The following is a 24,479-nucleotide window of genomic DNA, read 5'->3' as shown; positions in this document are numbered from 1 at the left end:
TTGTTCATTTTTAATATATATAAAGCAACAGATTTCTGTGTATTAAGTTTGTATCCTAAAACTTTACCAAATTCACTGATGAGCTCTATTATTTTTTTGTGGTGTCTTTATGAATTTTCTATGTGTCGTATCATGTCACCTACAAAAGTGACAGTTTTACTTCTTTTCCTTTCTAACTTGGATTTCTTTAATTTCTTTTTCTTATCTGATTGCTGTGGCTAGGATTTCCAATGCTTCATTGAATAACAGTGGCAAGAGTGGACATCCTTGATCCTGATCTTAGAGGAAATGCTTTCAGTTTTTCACCATTGAGTATGATGTTAGCTGCAGTTTGTCACATGTCATGTATGATCTTTATTATATTGATTATGTGTTTCCTGCTGGAGCTGGGTCTGAAAACACCCATATCCTCAGAGCAATGTTATTTACACATCTTAGAACCTTGTATAAGGAAGTGCATCTTAGGCTGTATGTATAAGAATACTTATATATGGTACAACCACTATGGAAAACGATATGGAAGCTCCTCAGAAAACTAAATATAGAACTATTCTATGAACCAGCAGTCCCATTCCTGGGCATATATCCAGACAAAATTACAATTTTAAAAGATAAATGCACCCCTATGTTCATAGCAGCATTATTCACAACAACCAAGATGTGAAAACAATCTAAATGTCCATGGACAGGTGAATGGATTAACAAGATGTGGTACAAATACACAATGAAATACTACTCAGCCACAAAAAAAAAAAAGAATGAAAGAATGCCATTTGTAGCAACATGGATGCAACTAGAGATTCTCATATTAAATGAAGTAAGTCAAAAAGAGAAAGACAAATACCATATGATATCACTTATATGTGGAATCTAAAATATGGAACAAATGAATCTATCCACAGAACAGAAACAGAATCACAGACAGAGAACAGACTTATGGTTGCCAAAGGGGATGGGGAAAGGAAGTAGGATGGACTGGGAGTTTGGTATTGGTAGATGCAAACTGATATTTAGAATGGTTGGGCAGTGAGGTCCTATTGTGTAGCACAGGGAACTGTACCCAATCTCTTAGGATAGAACATGATGGGGAATGATATGAGAAAAATAATGTGTGTGTGTGTGTGTATATATATATATGTATGATTGGGTTACTTTGCTGTTCAATAGAAATTGACATAACATTATAAATCAACTAAAATTTTTTTAAAAAGGAAAAAAATAAAAATTAAAAAATAATATTATATAAAATTGTCTAAACAAGTAATAACAGTTTATTAATCTCACATAGTCAAAGATCTGTGGGTCATTTGTTCCAGGGACAATTCAGTTGCTCAGTAATGTCATTGACTTCTCTTCCCCTTTTTCAGCTTTGTTATCTTCAGCATTTCAATGATGCCTTTTCTCATTTTGCTAAATGTCTATAGTGGCTCTAAGAATCATGTCCTCACAGGACAATATCTAAAAGTAGGAAAAAGTGACAGGGAAGGATCATCTCCTTCTATACCTCTATCTTTCATCAGTGAGAAAAACCACCTCTAGAAGTACCCAGCAGTCTTCTCTTTATGTCTCATTGACCAGGATGGAGTCATATGTTGATCCCTATATACAATCATGAAAGAAAATAAAAATTACCATGATTCCAATTGGGCATATTGAGGAAGAAGCAGGATTGGCTGCTGGGAGCCAATCAATAGTACCTGCTATAACACTTTCTCATCTCAAAGTCATTATGCAGAGACTGATGGCTGGGTAAAGAAATCAGAAATAACCATGCTTTATTAAGCTCTCTGTCTGGTTTTCATCAGCCTCAGATTAAGCTGACAAATGCATGGCTGACTTGAATGCATAGCAAATGCTTTCAGAAACAATTATAGGTAACCTACCTAAAAGCACACTTTAGATTAGGGTGTCAATATGACCTGTAGCACTCAAGTTGGAGATATGAAAAGTGGTCAAAGAATGTGAAAGTACAATGCAATGTTAAAATCCCCTGGCCCCATATCACTATTTACTAGCAAGGCAACTGTGGTTAAGTGAATTTCCCAAGTTATACATCAAGTTTGAGGAAGAACATGACTAAATCCTTCCAAAGAATTACTAAGGGGGTTGGGTAGAGTTTAGGCAATTCATTTATTAATCTTAAAGAGGCAAGAGGCCCACATGCTGGATCTCAGACTGTTCTCTTCTGGTGACAACCTCTCTGCTCTTCTGGAAAAGAGGGAAGAGCTGCTGCTTCCTGGGCTTTGGTCTGGGTTAGGTTGCTCTGGGTTTGAGGGACATGAAGGCTGCATTCCTTGACGTGTATTTGGGAAAGTCAGCATAATTCTGCCATATTTCGTTTGCTACTCAGAGCCCCTTTTCCTTGGAAAGCAGGAAAGTCCTTAATACCTTCTATGCCATGTAAGGCTGAAATATTGCAGATGCTTTGGTGCCAAAAATTAAATTCCTGAATTTTTAAGTTTTGTTTTTTCTTGCCTCCATATATTCTTTTCCCACTGTTATCGATGGTATATTGAGTTGGGAAGAGATAAAGACGCATCCTAGGAATAATAAGATAATATTTTAGTTGGAAGATGGAAAGGATTATTTAAATTTTTTTTCTCGTTCTTTTTAAAAACATATTTTCCTGCAGTCTTTTCGTCTTAAGCCTGAGGATATGTATTTGGATACTGGGTAGGTCTTTTTGTGTATGGGGTGCCTTTGGCTCTGGAAGGCTAAGAGGTCAAGGTGAGGCTCTAAGAACAGCAAGGTTCTAAGAACAATTGATCTCCCACAGGATTTCTCTGGACTCTAAGGTTTGAGAAGGAGAAATGAAGGGGACCTTCTAAACTGGGGATGACAAAGAGGTTTTACTTTTATGCCAGTTTTGAGAAATTTGTAATAATGGCCTTGAGTACTGTATTAAGAAGGATTAAAGGCATTGGGTTTGCCTGGAGAGAATGCTGGCAAAGATGGAAGCAAGTGGAAGTCTCCTCCACTTGGGTGGCTGTTTAACTGGTTCAGTCACTTTGGAAAACAATTTGGTATTACCTCATAAAGTAAATGTGTTTATCTTTTGGTCTGGCAGGTCTACCCTAAGTTATCTACCCTAGAAAAACTCTTTCAATGGGCACAAAATGATTTATATAAGAACACTCATAACAGAATTGTTTGTAATAGTCCAAGCATGAAACAACCTAAGTGTCAATCAAGAACAAAATTGAACCTTAAATTGTGGTTAATTTATACAGTGGAATAGTGTACAGAGAGAACCATAAATTATATAGCTTTCTGCATCAACTGAAAAAATTTCACCAAAGTTATACTGAGCAAGAGAAAAAAGACTCGAAAGAAAACATAGAGTGTATTTTCATTTGTATAAAGGTCAAAAACAGGCAATGCAAAACTGGGTTGCTTAGATACATACATGTAGGTGTAAAAATATAAGGATAAGGAAGAAAATGGTTATTATAAAAGTCAGGACACAATCACTACCAGAAAAAAGGTGGGCAGAACAGTTATCCTTGGGAATATTATTCGCATGATTATAATTCTGTAGGGAAAGCTTTAGTTGAAGTACATACTGAGTACAACATTTCCTTTTTTCTTTTTTTTTCAAGTTGTATTGAATTATAACTGACAATACTATGATGATTTCTGCGATACAACAAAGTAATTCAGTTATACATATACACATGTCCATTTTTATGAATAAAACATTTTATCATGTACTTCATCAATTTGAAGAATTAGAGAATTAGAAGGTGATGTTAAGGGCATAGTGTACCTGAGAACACTGACGACCTAACAGATGATAGAATTCTGGAAAGAGGATGAGGTTTCAGAGCTGTTTGTAAGAGCATAGGTAAAAGCAATAGCTCTAAGTATTAGAATTTGCCAAACCTGCAAACATATTGAAAGTAATTCACAGGAAGGAAAAGTAGAGAAGCAAGATTGAACATGGGCCAGAGGGAAGAAGGAAATGCTTGAATTTTTATTTATCTGATATAAAGTAAAATGCATAAGTAGTGGAAAAGTCAGCACAGTGGTTTTCTCTGATATCAGTCTATACTAGAACATGTCTATATGATGTCTCAAAAAATTTTGCTATGGGCACAGGGGTGAGAAATGATGGTGCACGTGACATGTAGAGCTCAACAATCTTTAACATGGACCTTTCTAGCTTATCAAAGTAGAAACATGATTAGGACTTTGGGAAGAAAATATGGTTAAGGATAAATGTAATATGTCTGAGGGTTCTGTATGATCTGATTCTTAGGAAGCATAAGCTTGGTGGAAGGTAGCACTAAGTATATGAAGGCCAGAAGAAAGAACATCCTCCAGTATGTACAGAGGAACAAAGATAATCTACAGATTTAAAGGAAGAAGTATACTTAGTGTTTATTTTGGGATGGGGCACTCTTAACAAGTGCTGTTGTGGGTGTATTAAGTTGATTATTTTTTCTTATTATACTTGCTGAAGTAGAGTATTTAGGTTGGATTTTTTCAACCAGAATATCCCCAGGATAATTAATCAGAGTTTGCCAGCAATCCAATCGAGGTTTGGAAGTGCACCCGGTTTCTTTTCTATACTTTTCTGTAGAGAGGGTAAACTTGAACAGCCTTCTTCCTTGACTGATGGAAGGAGCCAAGGAAAAACAGAACTTCCCCACCACCAGCCACTCACCTCATTTACTTCTCCCCTTTCTTCTTAATGACCACAGGAGAGTTTTATGTTTTATTTCTATTCTCGGGTTGCATAGTCTTGGAAGGCTGGGGGTAGGGTGGCATAAGAGGTGGCTGGATTGTTCACAGAATGAGAAATGGGTAAAATGAAAATGTTAAAATCTCTATTTTAACCCCTGTAATTATTCTAATGTATGTCCTTTATAGATGATACACATCCTTAAAGCAGCCATTCCTCATTTGTTTTAAAAATATAGCACTTTTAATATTGCTACTTGGGAAAAAAGAGAAGGGAGAGTATGATTACTGAGAAAGTGTCTAGATTTGATTTGTAAGATTTGTAGGTCAGAGGGAGTTGCTGTGTGAATCTCCTAGAATTTTACACGATGGGTCTTTGGAGCTAGAAAACAAACCCTAAAACTTCAAGAAAGATGACTTTATACTGTGCACGCTGCAGACGATGCTTTACAGGCCATTCTTAGGCAAAAAGTAGGCTAGTCTGTGGGCTCTGAAACAATTTCAAGAAACACTTCACCAACACTGAACTAATTTGAATGCTAAAATCCACCTGTGCTCCACAGTGGACAATTGATTCTCAGTAAAAATCAGTTCTTACATTGGGAACAAAGGAGCAAAGCCTTTTTCCCTCTCCCATCATCAAAAGCAGGCTGAAGAGATGAGTTGGAAGTGAGCAAAGGGCACTTTCAGATGTGAGTTATCTGACTTGTGTAATCACAGAATCCCAGGGCTGGGCAGACAGTGGGAAGATCACTTCCATCCTAATCAACTGTGGAGAGAGGTGCGATTATAGAATCCTGGACTCCTCCCACCCTACCCTGCTGACTGAATCAGGCCCGCTGAGGGTGCAGCCCAGGAATCTGAATTTTAACAAGTTCTCTGGATGACTCTGATACAACTGCTGCAGCATATCTTCTAGTCCAAAAATCTCATTTTTAACTAAGAATTCAGTAGGTAAGAATATATCCACTGGATGAAAGGTAACATACATTGAGCACTTATGAACTGAATAAAAACTGAATAAACTGGAGTTCCCGTCGTGGCTCAGTGGCTAACAAATCTGACTAGGAGCCATGAGGTTTCAGGTTCAATCCCTGGCCTTGCTCAGTGGGTTAAGGATCCTGTTTTGACATGAGCTCTGGTGTAGGTCACAGACATGGCTTGGATCCCATGTTGCTGTGGCTCTGGCATAGGCTGGCGGCTACAGCTCTGATTAGACCCCTAGCCTGGGAATCTCCATATGCCACAGGTGTGGCCCTAGAAAAGACAAAACAAAAACAAAAACAAAATTGAATAAACTATAGTCTAGCCCTTGAAGAGCTTGCGGTTTAACTGGAAAGACTCATGTGCCAAGTACTTTCCCAGCATATTGAACAAAACTTAGCAGGAAAAAAGATTTCTTCCATAGTGCTGGGAAGAGGATGAAGGGGATACAAAATTGCACTTAAGGTTTCACAGAGAAGGTGTCATTTGCTATAGACCCCAGTGAACCTATGCTAGAATGCATGCCATGTGTTTTCTAGACAGACAGCTTGCATGAGGCTTAAGTATCCCTGTTTGGAATAGAGTAGTGTTTTTAGAATGTAAGATTTACTCATATAAGCATTATTGTTGTTAATAATAATAACTATCATTTCTCAAGTATATAGTATGTACTAGACTTGATCATAAATGTTCTATACCATTTATTCTTTATGACTACCCTACAAGCTGGTATTATTATCTTGTAAAAATTAATAATCAGAATCTTTAATCAAAATAGTGTCAGGAAACCAGAAGCAGGAGCTCTCATGTCTCATGACAATAGCAGAGCTCGACAGGAAGAAGAAAGGCTTCCTCTTCTCCCCTGACAGGAGCTCAGCCAATGAGAAACTGTCACAGCTCAGCCAATGAAAAGCTGCTATGCTTCAAACTCTTAATTCCTCCAATGGACTCTTTGTTTACTATAGTCTTCCTAGCTTCTTTCCCCCTCTATAAAAGAGTTCTCTGCTCCTTTTTTTTGTGGGGGGTGGGAGTGGGTTAACACTTGTCTAGCCATGGCTACAGATGTTGAATTGCAGTTCTATGCTGATCCCAAATAACCCCCCCCCTTTTTTTTTGCTGAAATATTTTAGGTCAACAATTTTCATTTTACAGATGAGGCATTGCCAGAGAGGGTGAGTGACTTGCCCGGGGTCATACTCTTAGTCTGTTGCAGAGGCAAGATTAAAATTTAGAAATGGGATTATGAGGGTGAAGTAGATGATAAAATTTTGAAAAAAACATTGAGAAAGAAGGTTTGAATACACACCTGCCAAGCAACTCTGCTACACTTTATTTATGTGAGGTATTTGGCCAAGTAGCTTCACAACATGTACATACAACATGAAACTCCCTTGAGCCTCAAGACTGCTCACTTTTTAGACCCCAGTTATCCCATTCTGACCAAATAGACTTTTTTTTTCCCTCCTGAATCCCATTTAAATTTAGACTACTCCTTTGGTTTCTGTAATCCAGTGATGTTACTAAAATGTTACCACTTTTCTCCTTTTGGGCCAGACCTGGAGGATGAAGCTCCTTGGAAAAAGGGAAGGTGTGGTTAAGGAAAATGTGGTACTGTGATTTATCATAAGAACTGTATTCTTTGTTCCTGTCTCTGGTACAAAGCTCCTCAAACCCTTGGAATTTCCTAAGTGAAGAGGGCAATAAAAGTGTCTTTCGTGTTGGTAATGGGATGACTTCTGGAAAGCCCCTAAGTAACTAAAGGCTGAGGGATGGTTTCCAGGGAAGCCTACTAAGTGATTAGAAGGTGGATATTTCAGGTCCATCCTCCTGGCCTCCTGGGAGGGGAGCAGGGCTGGAGACTGAGTTCAGTCACCAATGGACAATGATTTAATTAGTCATTCCTATTTAATGAAGACTTCCTAAAAATCTGAAAGGACAGGGTTTGGAAAGCTTCCAGGTTCCACTCTAAGGAAGCAGGTTGGTTAACCTGTGGTGATTTGGGGGGAGTGGCTTCTCAGAGAGCATGGGTGCTCTGTGCCCTTTCCCCATACCTTGTCCTATGCATTCCTTCCACCTGGCTATAAAATAAATTTTCCTGCTGAGTTCTCTGGGCTGCTTTAGCACATTAATCAAACCAAAGAAGGGGGTCTCAGTACCTCCCATCTATAGAGGGTTGGTCAGAAACACAGGTGACAACCTGGACTGGCAGTTGCTATCTCAAGAGGGGAGGGGAATGAAGTCTTGCAGAACTGAGCCCTTAACCTATGGGATCTGATTCTCTCTCCAAGTAGTGGCAGAATTTAGTTGAGCTGTAGGACACGCAGCTGGAGAATTTGCTTGGTAAAGGGAAAACCCCAACACACATCAGAATTTGTTGTTAGAACTGTTAGTAGGATATAGTCTGCTCTTTCCAAACAAACATCTCTCCTGGTAATTAGAGCAGGAAAAACACTTTCTCTCACTGACCGCCAACATGGTGGCAGCTACAAGTTCACCACCCCCCTTCAGTGGGTTGCTGTGGCTTTACTGACCCCAAATAGATAGACACTCAAGATATGTCTCCAGCATAGAAGGGTTTATACAGGATCAGAAGAGAATTGCAATTCAGGGTCTGCAACCATGGTGAGCATTGTGCAAGTCCTTACATGGCAAGGGAAGGAGAACTTTTATAGGAGGAAAAAGAGGTTGGGGGAGCTACAGTAAAAAAAAAAAAAAAGAGTCCCCAGCTTTTCATTGACCAAGTAGTTGCCAGGAAAGAAGAGTCTGTCTTCTTCCTGCTGGACTCTGCTATCATTGCAGGCATAAGAGTCCTCCTTCTCATGTCCCAATTTGATTTAACTCAGGTTTGTTTGTTTGTTTATTTGTTTGTTTTTGTACAGCTTTTGTATCTATTCTTAACTATTGGTAAGCTATGCTACCTAGGTCTGAATTGGCAAGGGCAGTTCACCTGTAGCTTGTTCAGGGGATCCTCCCTGGCAAAAGTGAGTTGGCAAAGCTGGTCTTCTTGTTGGCCTTCATCCTCCCAGTGGCAAGTTTTCCCCAGAGTCTCCTCTTGCTGGGGTCCCCTTGTTCTACTGGGAGGCCCTCCTAGGGGAAGCCAGCTGTTTTGTGCAGCATCTACTCAGCCCTCAAAGAGACTTAAGTTTTCTCCCCACAACAAGTGGTAGGAACTTGTCCCAGCTTCACACTCTATCTCCTGACCCCATTCCTACCTTGGCAGCATCAGAGACTCAAGAGTTCTGCCATGACTCAGCAACCTTCAGGCCAGTGACCACTGACCCTACCTAATTGGAGAAAAATTTGGGCTCATTCTTTGAGGGAGAAAGGGGTACTATATCCATCCAATGTATTCCCCTCTCCCATGGGGAGAGAAAGATGAAGGTATATTAGTCTGAGAAGACTGCCCTAACATAGTACCATAGACTGGGAGGCTTAAGTATCAGGAATTTATTTCTTCACAGTCCAGAAGGCTGGAAGTTCAAGGTCAAGGTGTCAGCAGGATTGCTTTCTCTGAAGCCTCTCTCTCTCCTTAGGTGTAGATGGCTGCCTTCTTGCTATGTTCTCATTGGTCTTCCCTCCCTATTGGTCTGCGTAGGAATTCCTTTTCTCACAAGGATGCTAGTCATGCACATACAAGGGATCTCATTTTAACTTAATTACCTCTTTACACCTCTGTCTCCAGAAAAAGCCCCAGTCTGAGCTACTGGGAGTGAGGACTTCAACTTATGAATTTGAGGGGGACACAACTCAGTCCATAATAGATAGTTACTACTTCATAATCTTAGCTTGGGGATACCCCCACCCTCAGCCTTCTCTACATTGGCACATCAGGCACATTTTCAGAACTATTTTTTTTTCTGAAATACACCCTTTGGGGTAGCTCTGTGGTAACTCAGGAGGCACAATGATAACAAAAGTAGTTGTACCTCTGAGTTTAGAAGGTGAGACACTGATGCCTTTGATCTCAGCTGAGACCCATCTCCCTAGAAACTGCCACTCTCTCTGCTGAGAAGCTGGGTAGAGAGGCAGCTGTAGAATCCCTCTAAGGAATCAGGAAGGGTCTCTCTTGGTGATACTTCATGTGAGGAGTTTCTACTTTTGTAAATATATGCATCTTCCATGGTGGCATTTCAAAGCACTTCCCACAGTATCTAGGTGGGAGGAAGGGCAGGCAAGTGAGAAAACTAATCCTCCAAGAGGTACCAAGTGATTTATCCAAGATATATAGATTAAGGCAAGCCCTGCTAGGACTGAATCTCCTAGAGCCTCACTCCTTAGGGGTAAAACAGAAGGGAAATAGAGGGGGCTTGTTACATACCCTACCTACATAGAGGTTACTGTATGATAAAGACAACTAGAATTAGCAAAGAGGTGACCTTATATATAGAAAGCATTCTCTGATAAGTGTTAATGTCCACAGTGTTTATATAAGATTGGAAATTATCTTTTAAATGCATTTAGTAATAACACAAGAAAATTATTTAATTACTGTTAAATTATTCTGTTTTATTTTTAATGTATGCCATAACATTTTTTTAAAAAAATACCTTTATCCAGGAAAAAAAAGTTTATGTCAAAAGCCTTTAGAGAAATGGTGCTGTAAAATGCTTGCTCTCAGCTTCATTACTTGCTTTTCAGAGTAAAATGCTGACATTTACTAGGAGAGAGCTGTTCCTTTGTTAGCCATCCATTCATATATTTATCAGTCAATAAACATGTAGTGAGGGATTACAGTGTGTAAGGTACTGAGCTGTGTATCACTTGGGGAATGTTTATATAAAGATAGAGCCACCAGAATCTTTATATCACTGGAAAAAAAAAATATTATTGCATAGCAACAAATGACCACGTTGCTAGAGTTTTTGATCAGGTTATGAAGCAGTGCTGGCATTGGAATTTTATAGATTAATTGCTCTCACTCTGATATAGTTCAGTAGTTTTCTGGAAGAACAGATGCTGTATTTCTGAAAGATGCTTTTCCCTGATTTGGGCCCACCAAGTCCTGTCTAATCACTGTGTTTATCCTTTTAATCTAAGCCAAGAGAATGTCAACAGCAGAGGCTGGGTCCAGCAAGTCTTGGACCTGCATGTTCCAACATAGTTGAATGCCTCAGAGGCCAAGGGCAAAGGCACATGGCTTCTTCCCCTGGATGAAGGTCACTTGCTTTGCCCCCCACTGCTGCTCTTCCTCACTCTCATTCCATAGACTCAAGATCCCAGGGACATGTACTCCCTGCCTTAGCCAACTTGTCTTGATTGACATCCTGACCTCTCCAGTTATCTTCTGGAAGGGGGCTTCTGAAATCCAATTTGATATAATTAGAGCCAGAAGGAATAGGATGACTGAGGATTTTTGTCCAGATAGTGAAAAGTAGAGCATTCTCATAGAGAAGAGAATTGAGAGTTCAAGAGGAGAATCAAAGTGCTACCTTATATACTCAAAGACAAGTAGCTAAGTAAAAAGCTCACATAGGCTGTCCCACAGCCTGAGAGGCTTGTTGCAGAAAGCATCAAGTTCAAATAAGTACTAAAAATGGGAAGTTTAAATACCACGTTTTTAGCAAAAGAGATGTATCTGTTTGGCTACTTGCGTTTCTTTCACTTTTGCTCTATTTTTCATTTTATCTCTTGGAGTTGAAGAACAGATAACCCCCCCAATACCTCATTGCTTATATTCTGTTTTTTATATTTAATGTGCCAGCAAAATGAAACATATTTTTAAGACCAATTTCTCTTTATGCTTCAGTATCTACTTCACTAAAATGTACAGTTTATACCATATTGCCAGAAGGCAAGGAGTAGCAATTTTTAAGAAGAGTTGAACTTTACAGAGAACCTTTTGGTACTCTTTTTGAATTTCAAATGGAATCTCAATCAATGGATATAATGTCACAATTCAAATAATGTATGATAGCAAAAAATTACTAGCTTTAATAAATTATATCATTGATTTTCATTTTGTGAGATGGCAAAACTGTCAAAATTTAATACAATATTTAATTTGAGGGTTTTTATTGTCTTCAGTACAAGACTTTGTCAGTGAAGTGATTTTTGTAACTTCACAAGAGTGAATTCACCACCCCTTTGAACTAGTCTTTGCATATTGCCTTGTGATGATTAAATGAGATTCTTTCAACAAGTATCTTTGAATATTGACTATGGCACTATTCTGGAAGCTTGGGGATCCAGCAATGAACAAAACAGATACAAATCTTTGCCTTTGTGAGACTTAAAGTCTGGAGGAAATAGACTAAGGGCAGTAATAAGGACATTTTCCAGCTCTTTCAAACAAAATGAATAGAGAAAAATGTAGCAAGTATGGGGAGGGTCTGGAGAGATGCACTTTGAAATGGATGGAGGTCTCACCCAGAAGGCAAGGATTTGAACCAGGTCAGGGACTGAGCAATAGGGTGATTTGGGTAAAAACGGTTGCAAGCAGAGGCAGTAGCAGGTGCAGGGGTTCTGAGGCACCACCTTCCTGGTGAGTTCAGGGAGCAGCAGGACCAGAGGTGGCAGTGAGGGAAGGAGAGTAGTCAGAGATAAGAGAGGGGCCACCCCACCACTGTTCTTAGTATTTTAGGAACACCCTACCACCACCCCATAATCTCTCACTTGAACTGCTTGGAGAACACATTGAAATGAATGTAAATGAATTCCTAGGAAGGGTGAGGGTGTTTGCATTACCTTATTCCTTAACAAACTCCACCTGCATCCTTAGGAGCTGGCCAAGATATGCCCCCACCTCAAGGCCTTAGCACACACTCCCTTCTCCTGAGGGGCTCTCCCTGCAGCTTCCGCCCCCATTCTGCTCCCTTTCGTCTTCCACCTTCATGTTCCAATGTGAATATTAATTCCTAGAGTTAAAGGCCAAAGTAGGTTCTCTCTATTTTCTCTCAGGACTCCCCCTTTTCTCCTTCTCCATGGGCTGCATTATAATTTGCAAAAGCATGCTTCTGGGTTTTTGTTGTTACATTGATTCCAATGATGAAGTTCCTTATTTCCTTGTTACTTTCCATCATAGGCACCACAAGAATAGAATAAATATCCGCCTTATTGTTAATGCTGTTTAAGGAGTACCTAGCACATCACAGGTACTCTGTAAATATTTGATGAAAAGATGAAGGAAGGAATGAAGGCTGCCTAAATGAAAGAATGTGAACAGCTTGGAGGGAAGCAAAACTAGGATTTGTGTTACTGTTTTACTACACTTTGCTTTACTGAGAGAGAGAGACACATCCTGAAACCCAGACAGTATTTCAGGGCCAAGCCTGAGATGGACACCTTTGCCATTCATATGCCTAAGAACAATGCACTTTCTTTTTGTTTGTTTTTTGTTTCCCCAAGTGCCAGTCATTCTTTATTGGGTGTTAATTCTGCATTAATTAGGATATGAAAGGATTCATGTGTGCCTGGCAAATGTCATGGTCAGGAATGCAGAGTGAGCCCTCTTTAGTGGTCCTTGAGTAGCTGCTCATAAGAGAACACTCTTAATGAAACTCCAGGTGTCCTGTGACTTAAAGGGATTCATCCTTCCTGCTGAGGCTACAGAATGTTGTGCCTTTATTATTACACTTATCAAATTCACTTTGTTTATACCACAACTACAGCAGCTCCACATCTGCAACTGACGCCATAGCTTGTGGCAACACCAGATCTTTGAACCCACTGAGTGAGGCTACAGATTGAACCTGCATCCTCATGGTTACTATCCTGGTTTGTTACTACTGAGCCACAATGCCAGACTGTAAACTTCTTCAGGGCTTCCCTTCCTTTGAATGGAGCATCTGGTATATTGCTAGACAGGTATTGGAAGTTTAATTAAGCTTATTGAATAAATAGATCTTTCAAAGCTTAAGAGAACCTTGGGAGCAAGAACTGGACTATTACATTTCAGATTAAGTAGGTCCCTGCTCAGAGAGGGAAATTAGTATAATATGGAAGTAGGGGAAAATAGGAGATAGGAGAGGCCCAAAGATGTACTTTCATTGCAGATATCACCCAGTTTTGAATTCCACTGCTGTGCCTCTTCCCTTCATTCCAAGCCAGCAAGATATAGTCTGGCTTTTGGTATGAAGTTATATAGCACCACCAGGCTCCAGAATTAAGGTAGAAGTAGATACTTCTCAACCATAGATACTTGTTAGAAAAAAATGTTTTGGGACACATTTCAATGGCTGAAGATAGGTAAGTAGGTTATATGGTTGTTATGAAGTGTAAATAATATATTCTTGTTTATTTTCCATCCTGATATCTTTATTGCAAGACAGAGTGGTAAGATTTTGTAATCACCTTCTCTTCTGCAACAGTAAGAATAACTCACATTGTATATCCTTTTGGCGTATATTGTGTCATTTGAAACTTGCAAAAACCTAACCAGATAAGGAGAGTCGCGAATAGTTTCCTGCATTTAGACATGAAAAATACTGAGGTTCAGAGAGGTTATATAACCTACCCAAGCAAGTTGGTCTGATAGAAAGAAGACTTCTGACTCCTAATCCAGCTCTCTCCCCTTTCCACCCTGCTGGCTCTCTAATAATGATAATTATAGCTCAATCGTTGCTCAATTTCATGTGAGGAGGCAAAGATTATGTACTCATTTTCTCTTTCCTGCTTTTCTCTTGTCTCTCTCCCTGGCTGCCTTCTGCTATTCTGCAACCTGTTTTCTCTGTACAACAAAGGAATGAAGAATAATATTCAAAACCTTTGTTAGCTTTTTTTTTAGCTGATTTTGGAGACTTCAGCCAAATAGTTTGAGAGGTTCTTTGTATATTTCACCATTTTACCATTATAGAGAGTTTGAGGGAAAAAAAAAAAAAAACAGCTCTTGGTGATAAAGATAGAAATTACTCACCAGTATTTGTGAGATCAAAATGACCCTCGTTAAGACTGTTGAAAATGAAGTGCAAATGGCATTCTTTCTGCTGCATTTATTTGACTTTCACTGCTTGGCCTGGCAAGGAGGAATTTTAGAGAAATTCCTAAAAACAACAGGAAAATTGCAGTGAATAGCACAGTCTTGAGCAGCAGGAGAGCATAAAAGTTGAGGGGGTGAAGTTGTGTGGACCGGGCATGAGAGGCTGGCTCTACCTGCAGCTTCCCTAGGTTTGTGCTGTAATACAGAAGATAGAAACATGTGGATGATTTAAAATTAAAATTAAATCATATTAAAAACACTAATTACACTGGGCATATTTCAAATGCCCCATGTGGCCAGTGACTACCACATTGGATAATACAAATAGAGAACATTTCTCTTGCTGGAGAGATTTAATTGTATCACGCTGCTCTGGCTGGAGAACTAAGCACCTCATACCTTTTCAGAGTCATTTAAATCAGGAAAGAACAGTGAGCCATTCCCCAAGGATTCCTTCCTTCCTCTTTTCCTCCCTCCTTTCTTCTTTTCACTTCCCCCTTTTCCCCTCCCTCCCTTCTTCCCTCCTTTCATCTTCTCTTCATTGCTTTGTGCCGCCTTTTCTTTTTCTTTTCTTCCAACAAATATTTAGTGAGTAATTACAATGAGCCTGGCTCTGTTTAAGCAGGTGAGCTATAACAGCAAACAAAAATAAATGAGACTCCTGCCCTCAGACAAGCCACAATCTAGTAAGGGCTACAAACAAGTAGCCCTTGAACTGGTGTTGGGAAGAAAAAAGTTTCCTCTCCTTTTGTAGGTTCTTTGGCTGGATTGATCCAAGTCAGAATTAAAAGAGAAAGGCAAATTTAATCACACATGGGATCCTCCTAAGACTATGAAACCCAAATGATAGTCAAACAGTTGAGGCTTATATGCCATCCCGAGCTAAGGAATCCTAAAAAGGAAGAGAGCTTACCTGAAGATAGGAAGAGTGAACGTTTGGTAAATGCCTGCCATGCTCTTCAGAGACACAGGACAAAGAGAGGCATCTGATCCCCAGGTCTAGCCCAGCCCTTCCCAGCTCCCCACACCTAGTCCATATTCTTTGTAATTATCACTGGAGATAGTTCTCTTCCTGGACCAAGTTCTCTTTCCAAATTCCTTGGCAATGAAGGGAGAAGTAAATGACTTTCTTGAATCTTCTGGGTTGTGATTGCTGTCAACTCAAAGTAGTCTTTATGCCAAATTGGCACATTTTGGGGAGACTCATTCTGAATGCTTTAACTGGTAATTATGATCCAGTGATATAGGTGATGTGTGACTCCTAACCTAGTTTTTGGACCTCGGGTTTATGCAGAGAAAGAGACATCAGAAAGCTGAGTACTGGAAGATTAGTATTAGATTCCAGGTATAAAAGGAGGAAGAAGGAAGGAGGGAGAGTGTTTTAGATAGGATGGAAGAAAGAAAGAAAGGATATATGCCAGGGATGGAGAGAAACTTATAGGCACAGAGGATGGAGTGTAAGCAGAAAGAAATGAGGCTGCAGAAATGAGCAGAAGGCGTATCCTTAGGGTCTTATAAGCCATGTTACGATGTTTGTATTTCATCCTAATGGCAATGGGAAGTTTCCAAGAGGTTTAACATGAGATGGTGACTCCATTATACTTGTATTTTTCACAGATCACTTTTGCTGCATTGTGGAAAATAAACTGTGATTGGCAGAGCAAAGAGGAGGATGAAAGCTAAAGCAGAAAAACTAGTTAGGAGACTGTTGAGTTGGTCCAGATAAAGATGTTGGTTTGCAGCATGAACAAGGGTTACCCAGGTGGCAAAGAGAAAATAATGTTTGAATATAGAGGTAAAACCCCCCAAAACTGGGTTCACATCTTAGTGGATGTTGAGCCCAAAGACAGCTAATCCAAAGATCGGGAGAAGGAAGGATTTATTACTTGCAGCAAATAAGGATAACACCAGGATCTTTCTCAAAGCAGGATCTCTACAAACAACAAAACTGGAGAATGTTACAGCAGAAAATCCAAGAAGAGGCAGGAGGCCAGAGTGCCAAGACCTCAAGCAAGTTTTAATGACCAACAGGTTGGGCAGGAGCACTGAGAGAGGACTCAGGCTCCTGCTGCTTAGGGAACAGTTAGTTATTTATATAGGAAAGGGGGTAGTTACTATTTTTAGCACAGGGTTGTTCTTAGGCTAAGTCAGTATGCAAGGGTTGGGGGGCGGGCAATCTCCTTAGGAATGTGGGTAATGGTTTGGGGTAGGGGCTAGAGGGAAGTTGTAAAGTCATTCCATGATGAATGACTGTTTAACTGGTCTCCAAGGCGGCTTATTCCAAGGGGACCAGCCTTATAGATTGTAAGTCTGATTAGAGTTTTGGTGGCACATGGCAAGTCAGTTCTGATTCCCCACCTGAGAGGGAAGTTTTAAGTTAAGGGTACATGCATATTCATACAAGGACTTGTGGAGAGAAGAAAGTGTAACCGAGGTAGTGCTCTAGGGGGCTCCTAGGCACACAAGCCTTTCTGCATCCTCCATTTCTTGCTTTTAGGGAATAAGCCTCAGCATCCATGACCTTTCCTGAGTTCCACAGGGCAGTTGCTAATCAGGGAAGGAAGGGGATACTGAGTCCAGGGAGGTGTAATCAAGAGACAATAGTGCAGCCTTGGGGCAGGGTCTCGGTTCCTCCTTAAGGAATATATGCATAACAATATCTTTGAGCCTTTCTGCAGAACTAAAACCCCCAACAAATGGGAGAACTTTTGAATGAAGCATTCTTCTTTCTGGGAAGAAGGAAGATCACCAGAACCAGTCCTGGGGGCCACTAAGAACCAACTTTGAAAGACAATGCAAGCTTGCCTCTACCCTGATCCTTACCTGCAGCCATATTTTCCACTCCCCAAACTATAAAACCACCTCCTAATCCCTCGCAAAAGGGGCACAGTCTTTAAGGTATTAGCCTGCTGTTGTCCCCTTTGCCTGGCAAAACAGTAAAGCTATCTTTTTCTCCTTCATCCAAAACTCTGTCTCCACATTTCATTCAGCAATGGTAGACAGAGGCTGAGTCTCAGCAAGAAATGTAGCATAGAATTGGGACAAAGGTCTGCAGTTCAAGCTTTAGTTGATTGATGTCAGGAGGGTCAACATCATCATTCCATCCTCCACCTGAGTGGGGGCCTTAGTACCTGAAGAACTCAAAGATACATATCAGATTGTGATATACATCCTTTGAGAAGGAACTGGTACTGTTTTACTGCTGTATTTTTGTTTCTTCACTTTTCCTTTGTTCCTGCATTCCCTTGTTTCCCTTGAGATCATTCCTTGCTGAGACCTGTTCAAGGGAAAGCATTGTGCCCAGGTTTAGATCACAAAATAACATAGTCCAAAAATCCTTGCCTGGTTCTCTTTCTCCAGGAACCCTCTGCACTATCTGCTTACAGAGAAACAGAATCTCATGATTGAGTGGAAGATGAAGGAAAAAGAGAAATGAAAGATAATGTTTCTATCTCTAATTGTGGAGCCATTCACAGAGATAGAGAATGCATGCAAAGAAGCTAGATTAAGGAAAAGGTGACAGATGTAGGTCTCAGCTCAAATTCTACTTTAGAAGCCACCATTTCTTGACCACCCCCCACCCCCCACCCCACATCCCAGACCATGACAGGCTTCCCATGTTATTCCTTCTCATGTCATGATGAGCTTTCTTCCATTGTTGTTACAGCAGTTGAAATTTTATATTATTTGTAGGCTCACCTTATTATTTGGTTGCCAGCCTGTCACTGAATTGCCAGCTCCATTATGGCAGAGCTGTTTTATTTTGTTCACCGTGGAATCCATTTTCCTAACCCATTGTCTATTTGTGCCCTGACATGGTGAGTTTGAGAGCAGTGTTATAGCAGTGCCTTCTTCCTTTTCTCTGTGCACCATTTCAGGACTTGCAGGTACAAAATGGTCTCAGCCTTTCACTCTAAGTTCCTAGTCTTGGAGTTCCCATTGTGGCTCAGCAGAAACAAACCCAACTAGTATCCATAAGGATGTGGGTTTGATCCCTGGCCTCGCTCAGTGTGTTCAGGATCTGGCATTACTGTGAGTGGTTGGTGTTGGTTGCAGATGCAGCTCAGATCCCATGTTGCTGTGGCTGTGGTGTAAGCCAGCAACCGAAGCTCCAATTCAACCCCTAGCCTGGGAACTTTGATATGCTGCAGGTATATCCCTTAAAAGACCAAAAAAAAAAGAAAAAAAAAGAAAAAAAAGTTCCCAGTCCTATCTTTTGTAGGGATGGAAAAAAAAATTTTCCCCCTACCTTTCTTAGTGGAGATATCCCTCACCATGATAAAGGATAGATTAACAGGAGAAAAACAAGTTTCATAATATGTATACTCATGTAAACATGGGTGATACATAAGAAAACTAAGTAACTCTGAAACAGCCCCCCAAAAGTCACCATGTTAAATACCATCTCCAGTTAAAGACCAAAACAAAATGTTCTATGGGAGGGGAGTTGATGATGGGAGGTGACCAGGAAAAGCACAATAAACAAGGGTAAGCTTGTTTTACAGATTAAGTCCTTGCCTTCTCCATTGATAAGATTTTCTAGAGATTTAGGCTCATCCTTCTCTTCCTGGCTCAGAGAGGAAGACTCCCTTATAAATGGAGATTTCCCTTGTAAATGTAAACATCTCCCAAAAAAGTAACTTCTACTCAGTTTTTAGAGCTTCTCCTTTGGCCATTTCTTAAAATTAATTGGTCTAAAATGACCCTTATGGCAGGAGCCATATTCTTGGGTGGCACAACCTTCTCCCCCTCACTTCAGTCCCAGGGCCCTCACTGCCCTAGGAGCTCAAATCTCACAGAAGGAAAGCATCTCTAGGAGTCATTTATACATGTGAAATTAACTCCCTGAATTGTATTTTTTTGCTTGTAGTTTAACCCTTTGTTTTCATTGCATTTATGAAGAATTTTCCCCTCATGAAAGCAGAGAAAGGATATTCTTTTGGAAAAGGGACTTTCCCATATTAAATACCATTATATCTTGTATTCTGCTCTCTAGTAGAGTAGATTCTATATTCCTTTTTGGCCATGAATATAGAAATATCTGGCCCCAAGCCATTACTCTCTCCCTTCTCCTCACTTGCTCCTCCCTTCCTCTCTCTCCTCCATCTCCCCTATCTCTCACCCTCCCCCACACACACACAAAGAGTCATATAACTGACCAACCCTGCTATTCTCAGTCAAGACCACAGAGTGGGGAAGACATGTTGCAACCCAATGCTGCCTGAAAACAAAATCATAAAAATGTGGTTTCCGAAGTCAGATGGATTTTGTTTTAAATCCCAGTTTCACTGATTCTATTTGTAAAGTTTGGTCCATGTTGCTGAAAGAAAACAGTTTGTAACTATTTATTAGATGAATGGCTGAATGAACTGATTTCTCTGGCCTTGGGTTTCTCATCTGTCAGGAGGAAAACAATGGTGCTTACACTATAGTACTGTCAGGAAGATTAAATCAGCTTATCAAGAGAGAAAGCACCTAGCACATAGTAGGCACCTGATATATAACTTTCTCTTTCTGCCCTACAGCTTGCTCTCCCCTAGGAAAGTGTTACAGAACCGAAATTGTGTCTGCTCACCCACTGTGCAGCAAAGCCAATTTACTGACACTGGGTTGTGGTGAAGGAAAGTACAGCATTTATTACAGGTTGTCAAGCAGGGAGGACAGGCAGCTCCTGCTCAAAAGACCTAAACCCCTTGACAGCTTTCAGGGAAGTATTTTTTAAAGGCAATTTATGGACTTACTTCTGACTGGTTGGTGGTAACAGGGTGATGTTTCAGGAGTCCTTGACATTAGCCTTCTGGTTCCAACCAGTCTGGAGTCTATGAGCTTGTGGTCAGAATGTAGTTACCATCTTCCACCTGGCTGGGGTCTTAGTTCCTGGAGAATAACTCAGATATTGTGTCAGATTGTTATGCATACCCCTTGAAGAAGAACTAGGACTCTGTTTTATTCCTGAACTATTTGTTTTTCCTTTATTTCTTCATCCCCTTACTTCCCTTCCCTAATTAGCAACTGAGTCTGCTCTTCGGAACTAAGCAAAGGTTCTAGGAGACTCAAAGCCTTTTCTACAAATAAGAAAGGAATGACAGAGTGACTTTTGTACCCAGGAGGACCCTGCAGGGTCCTTCTTAGTTTCAGTCCCTCCTTTTATACTCCTCAATCCTGAGGGGAACAGGACTGGGACAAAAAAAGAGAATAATATTTTGGCTAGAGAGGTTAGTCCTAAACTGGGCAGGAGAATGTGATTTTAGGGGAACTCATATTCAGTGTATATATAGACATCAATATAAAATCCAAAAGTACAAAATTGCTGATGATGTTTTATTCTTATGGATCCTGTAAATATTCCCTGCTAAGTTCAGCAGGGAAAAGTGTGGCCAAAATCTCTTATTCAGTGAAGGAATTAGCATGGCCGTTCCTTAGAAAGGTTGCCATAGTAGTTACCATGGTGATGAAATGAAAATGCAATTTGAGTTATTCATAATACATAACTCTTCCCAGAAAAACAAAAGGAGTACTTAGGATAACTGACTCATTTTGATGATGTCTCGGGTGCAACCTGTTACTCACTTGAATGATGCAGGCAAAAGGCTGTAATGAATAGAAGATCTGACTGTTTGCATTTGCAACCAAATGTACCAAATGCATTCTTAATGTGTTAATTAGCACTTTCTCCAAATGCAAAAGGAAAACATTCCATTTGAGAAGACAGGTAAGAATCTGAATGTAATGCAAACTCATCTGGCATTAGGAAAAAAAAAATTAGGAAAAATGAGTTAAATAACCACAACATTCAGAAAATAAAATTCTAGATTGCTAAGTCATACACAAGGTTATTTCTGGTAGATAATGTAATGGATAAAGAGAAAGTGGCCATTTTATACATATTTGAGTATGTCACAGGCCTGTCGTCAAGATTTGAAGAGTTAAGTAGAAAACATCCCTTTGAAACACTTTTTAGGAAATTGGAAAGCAGTTTAAAACATTAATGCCAGAACATATGTAAAACAATATGCAAAGGAACAACCAAAATATTATCTGGAGAAAAGATAAATATAAAAATATAACCCCAAAGTCCCCCATCACTCCTTCAGCCCCTGTATCTCCCAGGGTACCAAAGTTGGTCCATTTTTCCTTTGATGCCTCCCCCCTCCCCAAGGCCTTTCCTCAATTGTCATCTTTACTTTCAAAGAGCTCTGGGTCTAAGACCTGACTCAGGTCAGAGAAATGGAAAAGGGACTGTGTTTCTCGTGGAAACTCCAATTAGATCTCTGTTCAGTAGCTTCAAGGTCTGTTGGGTTTGTGCTCTTGTCAATACAAATCAAGTGACCCCTTAATGGGCTCCACATCTATTTTAGATGTAGGTATTCAGTAATCAACTGAAAATTATTTAAAATCCCTGTGTGTCAGACCATTCTGATAAATGCCATATGATGAATGTCCATGACCCTTGTGATTTCTTGATATTACTTGTTTTTCTGCCAGCTGAGAATTCTCTCACCTACACTGAAATCAAAGGACTCCTCTCATCTTTCTTGCCTCTGACCAACTTTCCATTCATCTTTAAATATGCTGACAGTTCTCTTGCTATTTCATTTGTAAGATGCCTAGTTTCTGGGCCTTATTGGTAGCTTAATTGGGGGTGAATTTTCTTGGTCAGATTGCACAAGACAAAGTCCTCCAAAATTTCTGTTTTCAATCTTTGGGTTCCTTTCTTTACTTTAGTCCCATTTCATATTAAAAATATTATGCAGACCCCATATATTGGTCAGGATTTCATTAAGTGAATAATTAGACTCCCAGCTCTTTGACTGCCATGCTTAATTTAGAAACTCTAGTACTCCTATCAGTAAACTCAGGTTGATCCATTCTTCACCATCCCCTCTTAGACTCTATTTCCTCATGTTATTTTCCAGATTCTCGCATATATAAATTAGTGGACTTATTAAGATGTTTGTGTGTAAGCCTTGTCTTCCTTTTCTTCCCATATCTGACCTTGGCGACAAAGTGGCAGGGGAGTGAAGTATGAGAAGAATTGGCTCCCTTAGGGAGGTAATTCCCTTAGGTGAAGGAAGGCAGTGTCTCCCAGCCAGGGAGGATGCTCTCATTGACCAGGGGGCAGGCTGCGGAGGATGCTCAATGCTAAGGGAGCATTGGGGGTACTCCAGACTTTTCCAAACCTCTTTATATTCCCAAAAGTACCACTAGCCCCAGAATAATGAGAGTGAATTAAATATATCTCACTTTTTGAGCCATTTTGCCTCGACAGATAAAACATTGTTTTAGATTGGTCATAAGCAGTCCTTGTGTTTCATTCAGTGTCTCTATGTGAGGATTTGGGGAACTGTTACTCTCTTTCAGTGCGCTTTTCCAGTAAAGTGATAGATCAGCACCTCACATTATAGTCCTTGACTTCTGCATTCTTTTCAGTTTTGTATGGAAGTGGCAACTGGATCCCAGAAACTCTTATCTTCATTGGGCATTTCATTCCCGGTCAAGAGCAACAATAATTTAACTGGCTGATTTATCATTACATACTGGGGTCTTTCTGACTCCCCTGCTTATAGGATCCTCCCTGACTTCAGGCCCACGTAGTCCAGAAACATCCAATCTCAGTTTTTTCCTCTGCCATTTGTCTGAGATTATGTTTTCTGTTACCTACTGGCTGGCACTAATTTTGATATCAGTCAGATAAGCAACAGAAACCGACCTGACGAATGAAAGCAGAAAATTGTCAGAAGGAATCAGTTGGAAGGTTGTAGAACCACTTTTGAAGAGTGGGCTGAAGCTGAAGAAGACAACCTCATACCCAGAAATAATTTAGTTATGATACTGCCATGCCATTGTCAACACTGTCCATTCACTGCTGTTGTGCCTTGATATTCAACATTGCTACTGGAAATTCTCTACAGTCCTGTAACAAGTACCCTCACAACAGACCTTGTATCTTTGCATCAATTCTGCTGTTTCAAAGTGCTTGACATGACCATCTGAATGATTAAGCTTTCCATTAAGACTTAAATATGGAGGGATTCTGCCAAATAGAAAGGGTTCTTTGCTGTTGTATAGATACCCTTCACCAACCACCTATTTCCCACCAAATAAAAACAGCTTTCATCATAAGGTATCTGCAGACTTTGTGGTTCCTCCAGTGTCATTTCAATGATATCTATACTCAAAACATGAAAATGTTTGAAGGGCCTTTTGGTTTATGCTCCCAGATGATACTAAAAGTAATGGACATAACAAAATATCAACTGGGCACGTAGTGCATAGAGAGAGGGTAGCAAAAACTCCGCTCAGCTCCTAAAAGATACTTCATAAATTCTTTGAGGGTGAAAGCTGCCTTATATTAGTATCCTCATTATCTTGTGCTTGAAACATAGATGCTCAACATATATTTGTTGAATGAATAAATGTTAGTTATATCTAAAGCTATTTATCTTTTGAAAATGTGGACTGGGATTTGAATCTCATTCTAGTTCTCCAAGGCCACTTGCAGTCGAATCTCAATTTTTAGATCATCTGCATTAGAGTCATCTGGGGTACAGGTTAAAAATGCAGATTCCTGAACACATCCTAGATCTAAACTAAGTCGGACTAATTATGAGTGAGGCTCAAGAATCTACATTTTAAACAAGCACTCCAAATTATTCCCATGCACACTAGATTGGAAAGCTAATGCTCTTTGTGGGTTATTAAGGATTCTAGTTAGCAAAAATTAATGAGAGTGTTGGGAATACAACTCTATAAAGCCTCATTTTAAAGCTTTAATATTTATTTTAATGACTGATATGCAACTCTTAGAAGATAAGTTTTTCCTATTGCATACTTAGTGTTATGTGGAGAGAAAGCTTATAAGTGAGAAAGAATGTAAAAGCCTAGTTTTATTTTTTTA

General features: G+C 39.9%; 1 long non-coding RNA gene across 1 annotated transcript in view; it reads left to right on the top strand.

Moving 5' to 3' along the window:
* LOC125115948 (uncharacterized) overlaps window positions 1–23,783 on the top strand; it is a 238,841-nt gene extending 215,058 nt beyond the window's left edge. Inside the window, exon 3 of the long non-coding RNA XR_007132209.1 lies at window positions 23,012–23,783. This is a non-coding gene — a long non-coding RNA (uncharacterized LOC125115948). The remainder of the gene's footprint in view (window positions 1–23,011) is intronic.
* Window positions 23,784–24,479: the final 696 nt, after the last annotated feature.

This window comes from Phacochoerus africanus, chromosome 15 (assembly GCF_016906955.1).
Source record: "Phacochoerus africanus isolate WHEZ1 chromosome 15, ROS_Pafr_v1, whole genome shotgun sequence".
In the NCBI taxonomy this organism is placed as follows: Eukaryota; Metazoa; Chordata; class Mammalia; order Artiodactyla; family Suidae; genus Phacochoerus; species Phacochoerus africanus.
This window is presented reverse-complemented; position numbering and strand designations above follow the sequence as displayed.